We start from the raw sequence: 9,142 nt of genomic DNA, 5'->3' as shown, positions 1-9,142 counted from the left end.
GCCGCCTCTCGCGGGGTCTCTACGCTCGCCACGCTTCGGGTTGGCGTTGATAGTGGGGGTGGCGTTAACAATGGTGGTGCATTTAACATTGTAAGCACCTATCAGGGTGATTGTACAATTACAAATCGAATCGCTTCACATGAATCGCATGGCATTCATCACTACGATGGAAATCGGGGGTGTGCAAGGTGTGCAATGATGGAACAGCATGCAAATCGGCCGGAAAAAGTGAAAAATCAGTCGAGAATCGGCCAAAAATCGGCCGCAAAATCGCATCCGATTTTTCCATGCGATTTGCGGCCGATTTTGTGGGCGCCGTGATAATACACAAGTACCGACAATTCCCCAGTGGAGGGGGCAGAGGATGTGTGTTATGTAGCTTGGATGGGGCCAGATGGGGTCATATAATGGCAGCTGCATTTTGTACCAGCTGTAAGCAGTGAATTTATTTTGCTGTGAGAACAGGGTAGATGGCATTGCAGTAGTCTGGGCATGATGATACAAATACATGTTTAAATGTTGTGCTGCCATTGGACAATGCCAAGACTACAGACCTGCACAAGGGAGACAGTCCAAATCAAGACCGCATGTCCCCCACATTGAGTCCACTAGAGGCACCGGACAGTTTTCAAAGGGTAAAGGTCATCTTAAGATTCATGCTTGCTGTCATTATTTTGCATGATTACTTGTCTATGGACATCTTAGGGAATATCGAAGAAAAAAACAGTGGGCGCTGTGTGTACACAAAAGACAATTTATTTTAATAAATAACAATAAAATTAATTAATTGCATGCATGCAAAAAAAGGGTACATTTAAAATGACCACAGGAAAAAACACATACAATTGAACATCCGTATTAGTTACCCGTATTTGCTATGTCCTGACTAGTACACGTCAAAATGCACAGATTTGTACAGTTTTCTATCAGTCCCAAAACGAAGAGTAAGTTTCCCAACAATTTTAAGGTTTTATGTCCTACCAATATATAATGGGTAAGTTAGTTGGTATGTACTCACACCTGGGTCTCCAATAATAGTAGTTTGGGGATGACAGCGGTATTCTGAAATCCACTGTTGGTAGACAGATCTCAGTAGATGTGGGAGCAGCCGTCACCGACTGCCAGACCTTCGTGCTGGGCTGCCACTAATAGAAATGACCAGTTAATTGGTCACTGGAAACACGCACCACCGCTCACACCTTGCGGCGTCTGACGAGCTCCAAGCTGATGCACCGGCCAGTGGGCCGAATGGAAAGCAGGAACTGACTGTTCTCAGCGGGTACGTTCTGCGTTGGGGGGTGAGAGCACACTCCTGTTGTGACGGTGCCCGAATTGCTGGGCTGTGCATTCACTCCTCCAGGTTAGCAGTAATTAGAAGAATGCTGTCTAAAAGCACAATCCAACAGTCTTCAATCCTTGAATCCTCACTTAAACAGCTTGCACAACCTGAAAGTTCATTTTGATAAGTGCGTACAGAGTGTGACACCTTCCTGCACCTAGCAAGGATCATCATCACTTCAGCCATCAGGAGCGAAGTTTCAGAAGTGGAAGAACTGAACAAGATCTTCCTCCAGTGTGGACTAACCCACTGGGGATTACAAAAATTTGCATTTATCGTGAGGATACCAGAAATAATCGTGAATAAGAACATCCTCCAGCAAAATTTCTTTATCCGGTACGGCATTCCAAGTGACATACCCCCAAGTGATTCAAGGAGTCACCACCTCCCTGGGAACAATACAAATCAAGCAGTGTTCCAGACATAATAAGTATTAACCTTTATTGTCCATTTTCGCGATTGATACACATTTCAATTTATTATTGTCATTGCTACTCATGTATTTTTATCTTCTTTTAATAAATTAACATTGTAATATTCAATTGATCCGAACTAGCGCTCCACATTTTTCTGGTTTCTATATACATATTTTTAGAGGGGTGACACCCCTTAGTTGGAGCAGCTTGGCACAACACCCCACTAGGCGCCTGTTTCTACTCTGAGTACCCCATCTCGAGTATACTCACCCTTCCTTGTAATTAGAAGAAACACTCTCTGTGCCGTCTCCACCAACTTTGCCGGGACCGTAGTTGGATGGGACATGCAAGTTGACAATTGCAAATATGTGCTTGTCCCTCCAGTCCTCGCTCTGTGGTGCTCAGGAACTCCTCAAAAACGCGTTTTGCCGCGCTCAGTGTGGCTTTTTCAATTCGGAATGCGAATCTTAGGGAATATGTAATCTGTGGTGAAAGATGAGGAGGGTCAGAGGAACCCGGTGTGGCAGGTTTCCCTCTCTTTGTGAAGCACCAACCCTTAACTCAGATGTTGTATTTGGGAGGGGTGCAGTGATGATGCTGAAGTGAAGATCCGGAACATGTCTCCCAGCGCCCTGTGCCAGTGTCAAGGCTCTCTCTTATAACTAAGCCCATTGGTGGATGATTACACAAAGTCCTATAAGAAATGCCCATCTACCCCTCTCTCTAAAGCTCATCTGTTATAATACAGCAGTTGGTGACAGGTCACTCTCAGCAGCAGAGCTTTTGCCTCTACCCCTGGATAGGGAAACCTGTAGAATAAAGGAAATAATTATCACAACAGGAGGAATAATACACAGAGGGAATCGATAGCAGATCAGATGGAGACAAAGCAATAGCAGATGATCAAAGTTATTATTTTTGCATATTCACTACAGAAGGAGTGAAATTGGGTAACTACAAGAACATTTACAGAGGAGAAGGTCCTACCAGAACTCTCAAAATGGAAAGTGGATAAATCAAATGATCCTAAAAGAGATTAAAGGTGTGCTGGTAGCTACATTAAACTATATAGTCAACCAGTTTCCATCTACAGGTACAATTCCAGAGGACTGGAATAGAGGGAATGTAATACCACTGCACAAAAGTGGAAGCAGGGAAGAAGCAAATACTGTAACTATCAAACAGTGTACCTTACACCAGTAGTAGAATGGTTGATGGAGCCACAAGTATTTATAGAATATCACAAACCCAGCAATAAGATCCCAAAGACCATGGATCTACTTGGGGTAGATCATGTAAAAAAATCATGCTGCCTGGCTCACTGAATTAATAGATCAATATTTCAGGTTTACAGGTAAGCAATATACAAAAAGCAATAAGGAAGGCAGATGCTTGGTGCCTTAGGAGAGGAATCAGAGGAAGAAAGAAAGAAAGAAAGAAAGAATAAAGCCATTGTATAGGTCATTGAAACGTCCTCATCTAGATACTGTGTACAGTTCTGTATACTGTAGGTCATTGGCACAACCTCATCTAGATACTGTGTCAAGTTCTGTATACTGTAGGTCACTGGTGCGGCCTCATCTAGATACTGTGTCCAGTTCTGTATAGGGGTGTGGTATAGGGTTCCGACAGTCGGGATCCCGACAGTCATTAGCCCGACATCGGGATCCCGACTGGCCAGACTCAGACAGCATGGCGAGCACGCTGCGGGCACGGTGGCTCGCTATGCTCGCCGCCTATTCTATTCTCACTCTATGGGGGTCGTGGACCCCCACGAGGGAGAATAGCCGGTGGCCGTCGGGAACCCGTCTGTCTTTGTTTTAACAGTCGGATCCCGACTGCGAGTAAATGACTGTCGGGATCCCGACTATAGGGACCCCATCCGGCACCCATGTATAGATCACTGGTGTGGCCTCCTCTAGTTATGTATCCAGTTCTGTATAGGTCACTGGTACGACCTTGTCTAAAGTACTGTGCCCGATTGGAGGCGTGGCTACGGAGGGTAGGGATTGAGACATAGGTCGTTGCTCTCTCCCGCTCCATAATAATGGCAATGATCCTGTGCAGAGCTCCCCAGTGAGGAAGGATCAATCCCGGCAAAGAGAGGAGTTATGTCCCCTTCACTATCTGCTCCTATTACCTGTGACGTTGTGCAGTGCGGCGTGGAGAGGAGAGAATAGGTGCCCAGGGCGCCGGCGGCTTGTACCACGTGAGAGGAAGGTGGACGCCGTGAGCGGAGGTGACGCAAGCGGCTGACGAGTGCACGGGGCTGGAAGCCGGAGTCAGATAGCAGCATTGCCGTATCACCTGTGGCGCGGTGCTGAGAGAGGACGGAGGACGCCGGGAGCGGAGGGGACGTCAGAGGCTGACGAGTGTGAGGGGCTGGAAGCCGGAGACGTACAGCAGTACCGCCGAGTGAGCGAGGCGGCTGCTGACAGAGCAGGGGAACCCAGTGCAGTGGTGACCCCGGAAAGAATCTGAAACTGCGCCTGGGAGCAAGGGAGTGAAGCAGGAGGTGCGGGTTTGGCTGGTAGAGGACTGAGCCGGACAACACTCACAGCAGCCAGAGCGGTGCTAATACCTTCCAAAGCAGAAGGGGAGAAGAGGGACGGGTGAGAGACGTCCAGAGGAACAGGATTTGGCCTGGTACTAGCAGGAAAGATTGGAGCTGAGTGGTGTTCCCCGGTCAAACATAGGGGCCAGTGTTGTATGTGAGTAACCTTGCATCATTTTTTTTTCTTTTTCCTTTATAAAGCACTTAAAAAACTCTAAAAATAGAGGTTTGAACTACATCTCTGCAAATCAGAAAATAAAAGCTCGGACTGAGACCTATACTATTATATATCTAAAAGGCCATAAAAAGACACTCTACACCCGCCCTCTCCCTCTGTCTCCTTCCTCCGAGTATAGGAGGATTCTCCCCAAAAAACGCAAATAGCAGAATAGTTTTTTCCCCAAAATAGTAAATGGGGAAAACTCAGAACACAGCTGCAGCTAATAAGCTGGCAAAATTCTCAAGGCAGCCCGTCACCCCAACACCTACTACCAGAGAAGGGATTTCCCCTCCGATTACCCCTCCAGAGTCAGAACAAAGCGAATCCTCTACACAAAAAGTGCTGGATGCCCTCGCGGCAAGCGAGGGGCACCTGGCTAATAAAATTGAGAAGGTGCAAGAGGACCTCGACGTGATTAAACAGTCAGTCCAGAGGGTTAAAGAGCGAGTCAAAGAAGTGGAAAACCGCACTTCAGTATTAGAGGACACAGTGACCCCTCTGGCAGCACAAATTGAGGATATGGCCACTCAACTTAAATCACTCAATACAAAGATGACGGATATGGAAGGACGTTTCAGGAGAAATAATTTGAGATTTGTAGGGATGCCGGAAAAGATAGAAGGAGCAAATCCAGAACTGTTCCTGGAGAACTGGTTAATAAAAGTATATGGGCAAGAGGCCTTTTCTAAATATTTTTCAGTGGAGAGAGCCCATCGTGTCCCTATGAGACCACCTCCCCCGGAGGCACCAGCCCGAACTTATATTGCAAAAATACTCCATTACTCAGACCGGGACACAATTCTCAGATTAACTAGACTCAAAGGTCCATTACTATGGGACACTACAAAGATCTCAGTGTTCCCGGACTATGCTATCGGGGTTCAGCGGGAAAGAGCACAATACTATGAGATCAAGAAATGCATGAGAGAGTTGGAGATTCAATATGCAGTGCTCTTCCCGGCTAAGCTCCGGGTGGTCCATGAGGGAAATACCAAATTTTTTCTAACACCAAAAGAAGCTGCAGCCTGGCTGGACTCAGGCAAATTCCCAGGCAAACGTGCAATGAATTCTAGCTAACTTGTCATATAAGGAGTAGAGTAGAGGCCAGATTGGTCTCAATTATAGGCTGAAACCCGGGACAGGGAAATGATTAAGTATGTGAGGTGTAAAATATGTAAAAAAGTAAAAACGTGTTCTCTGTCTCCCCTTTTCTATTTCCCCCCCCCCTTTTTCCTCCCCCCCCCCTTTTTTTTTTCCCGCTCCCTCCCCCCCCCACCCCTTCCCCCCCTCCCCCCATAAATGAGAGTGTTTAAAGGGGGTGTCGGGAATGTGATTGGTCTATTGTCTCCTGCTTGATATTGTAACAGAGATTCTCCAGAGTGACCCCTCTCTGACAGAAAATGACTAATTGCCTCACTGGGGATCCTGTGAGCATAATGGTTTTGGGAGTGGGGGAGAACCCCCAACATGTAGCCATTAGATTGGCCCTGGGGGGTCCACTGGGGAAATTAAATCTTTTCCTAAAACATCAAAAGAAGTAGTAGTTAAGTTGGTATTTAAATCTCCAGGCAAATGTATAATGAATGTTATTTAACGTGTCAGGACAAGGAGTAAAGGGTGATGTAAGATAGGCCAGATGGGCCTCACTAATTGCTGAAACTAAGAGGGTTTTTTTTTTTTTTTTGCTATGATAGTAAATGATATTCTTAGTATAAAGGGTGACAGGAATACGACTGGGTTACGGTCTCCTGCTTCATATTCCGATGGAGAAATTGGAGAATGACTCCTCCATGATAGAAAAAGATTAATTGCCTCACTGGGGATCCTGTGAGCATAATGGTTCTGGGAGCGGGGGAGAGCCCCCAACCTGTAGCCATTATATTGATTGCCTCAATTCAACACAGTGTAAATAGGAAAGGGAATGGGTTGATGTGGGCGGGATTGGATATGAAGCATGTCATGGGAAAAAGAGAGGGAGGGCATGCAGGGAGGGGGGTGGGAGGGGGGGGAGGAGGTGGGAGGGAAAGGGTTAGGTTGATGAAAAATGGGAGTAAGGAAGCCTTATGTTGTGATGGAATGGTTATTGAGATAAAATTAATTACCCCTGGTCATATGTTCAAGCGAAAAGTTGAATGTCGGTAAATTATAGCTTCCTCACGTGGAACGTGAGAGGAATGAACAACAAAATAAAACGATCCCTTGTCATGAGGAATATCCGCCAGCAGGCAGCAGATATAATATGCTTACAGGAGACCCACCTGGAAGGTGGTAAGGTGTTATCATTAAAAAAAACCTTGGATAGGGTGGGCTTACCACTCGACCCACACCTCCACCTCCAGGGGGGTCTCAGTGTTGATACGTAGGGGGGTCCCATTCACTATGGATAAGATCACAGTTGATCAATGGGGAAGATACATTTTTATAAAATGTCGGATTGGGCCTAGGACTCTGCTGCTGATGTCGGTATACATACCACCACCGTTCAGCTATGACGTATTGAGAGCAGCAGCGGACTTCATGGCACTATATCCAAATGTTCCCATTGTTATGTTGGGGGATATTAACAATGTAATAGATCCAATCCGGGATAGAAAGAGGGCAAGGAGTATGGGAGGCGTAATACGGAAAACAGGGTTCTCAGAAACAGTTAAGGAAATGGGGTTACGGGACGTATGGAGGGAAAAATACCCGGATGTACAGCAATACTCTTGCTTTTCGAGATCCTACGATACATTCTCAAGAATAGACTTAGTAGTGGTGTCTGAAGAGTTGATCCCGAACACCCAGGAAATCACTTATTTAACAAGGGGTATTTCAGATCACTCCCCAATAATGTACAAAGTAGATCTAGGTGATAAAAGGGGATTCACATTCTGGAAATTAAATACATTCTGGCTGACACAACTGGAGTCTGGGGAGAAATTTGAAGCTATGTGGTATGAGTTTTTTGCGACCAATAATGGTTCAGCACCCATCGAAGTTATATGGGATGCCTTCAAAGCCAGTGTTAGGGGAACCTTGATAAGGGAGATAGCAGGCCGAAAGGCATCATTTCGGGCTAAAGAAAGGGAGCTGGAAAAAAACTGCTGTACCATGGAATCAGTATATCTCCTTAGTAGCACCGAGGAACATAAAATAAGATGGAGGGATGCCCAAGAGGCCTGGCGACAATGCCTAGCGGAAAAGGAAAAAATGCGTGAATTATACGCAGGGCATTTAAGATATATTGAAGGGGATAGGCCTGGGAGTTTCTTAGCGGGCATTGTAAGACAGGATAGACTTGCAAATACAGTAACGGAAATAAAAGTAAAAGAAGGAAGCTCAGTCTATCAGACACCTGAGATAGCCGAGGAATTTAGACAATTCTACTCCCAACTATATCAATCCAGCCAGACACATACCCCAGAGGAGATCCGAAGCTATCTAGCTAATATCCGACTCTGTCCCTAGCTTCTAGGGAAATTTTAGACGCCCCCATAACCTTGGAGGAGATTGATGCGGCAATAGTCTCTATTCCAGGGGGAAAAGCGCAAGGAATGGATGGGATACCCCAAGAACTGTATAAGAAGTATAGTAGATTCTTCTCCCCTAGGTTCCTGACTTTGTTCAATGAAGTTTATCTACATAGAAAACTTCCTGGCTCAATGTCAGAAGCTTTAATAACAGTAATTTTAAAAAAAGATAAAGATCCCAAGAGGTGGAATCCTACAGGCCAATATCCCTGTTAACTAATGATGTTAAAATTCTGGCTTTCAAATAGGTTGAGTCAGGTTCTAAGAGAAGTTATACATAGTGATCAAGCCGGATTTATGCCGGGAAGGTCCACAACTTCCAACCTGAGAAGACTGTTTCTCCATCTGCAAGTTCAGCAGGAGGAGAGGCAGGATGCGGCCGTCATTTCACTCGACGCGGCTAAAGCCTTCGATACTATCGAATGGACCTATCTATGGGAAACCATGGAGTGGATAGGGATTGGCCCAGTGTTCATTAATTGGACCAAACTATTATATTACCGTCCAGCTGCAAGAGTCTCAGTAAACAATTATATATCCCCTAGATTCGAGATTAAAAGGGGCACAAGGCAGGGATGCCCGATGTCCCCGGGTCTCTTCGCTGTGCCCATCGAGCCCCTGGCATGCCTCATAAGAAAAAGTAGATTAATAAAGGGAATTAATATTGGGAAAAAGGAAGACCGAATAGCTTTATATGCAGATGATATTCTGCTGTTTGTACATAATCATCTGGAGGCAGTGCCGGGGGTGGTGGGGATAGTGGAGAGATTCGGAGGATACTCGGGCCTCAACATCAATTGGAGTAAATCATGCATATTACCCCTGGAGGGCCCATGTCTTCCATTGGTTACGTCCCCGGCTCCACTTAAATTGGTTGAGGAGTTCCAGTATTTAGGGATAAGGGTCACTAGGGACACCTCAAGGTTCGAAATATTAAACATAACCCCGCAAATTGAGTACATTAAATCTAAAATAGAACCCTGGGGGTGTCTCCCTTTGACGATAACGGGGGAAATCAATTTGGTTAAGATGATAGTGCAGCCGAAGATCCTATATGTGCTACAGCACTCCCCAGTATACCTCCCAAGACGGATTTTTCGC

General features: G+C 45.8%; 1 long non-coding RNA gene across 1 annotated transcript in view; it reads right to left on the bottom strand.

Annotated features, from left to right (window-relative positions):
- Positions 1-861: 861 nt before the first annotated feature.
- Positions 862-9,142, bottom strand: part of LOC146056004 (uncharacterized) — a 32,150-nt gene continuing 23,869 nt past the window's right edge. Inside the window, exon 4 of the long non-coding RNA XR_014469049.1 lies at positions 862-2,564. This is a non-coding gene — a long non-coding RNA (uncharacterized LOC146056004). The remainder of the gene's footprint in view (positions 2,565-9,142) is intronic.

This window comes from Crinia signifera, unplaced genomic scaffold (assembly GCF_055691185.1).
Source record: "Crinia signifera unplaced genomic scaffold, ASM5569118v1 HAP2_SCAFFOLD_69, whole genome shotgun sequence".
Lineage (NCBI taxonomy): Eukaryota > Metazoa > Chordata > Amphibia > Anura > Myobatrachidae > Crinia > Crinia signifera.
Note: the sequence above shows the minus strand (reverse complement) of the source record. Positions and strands in the feature narration are given on the sequence as shown.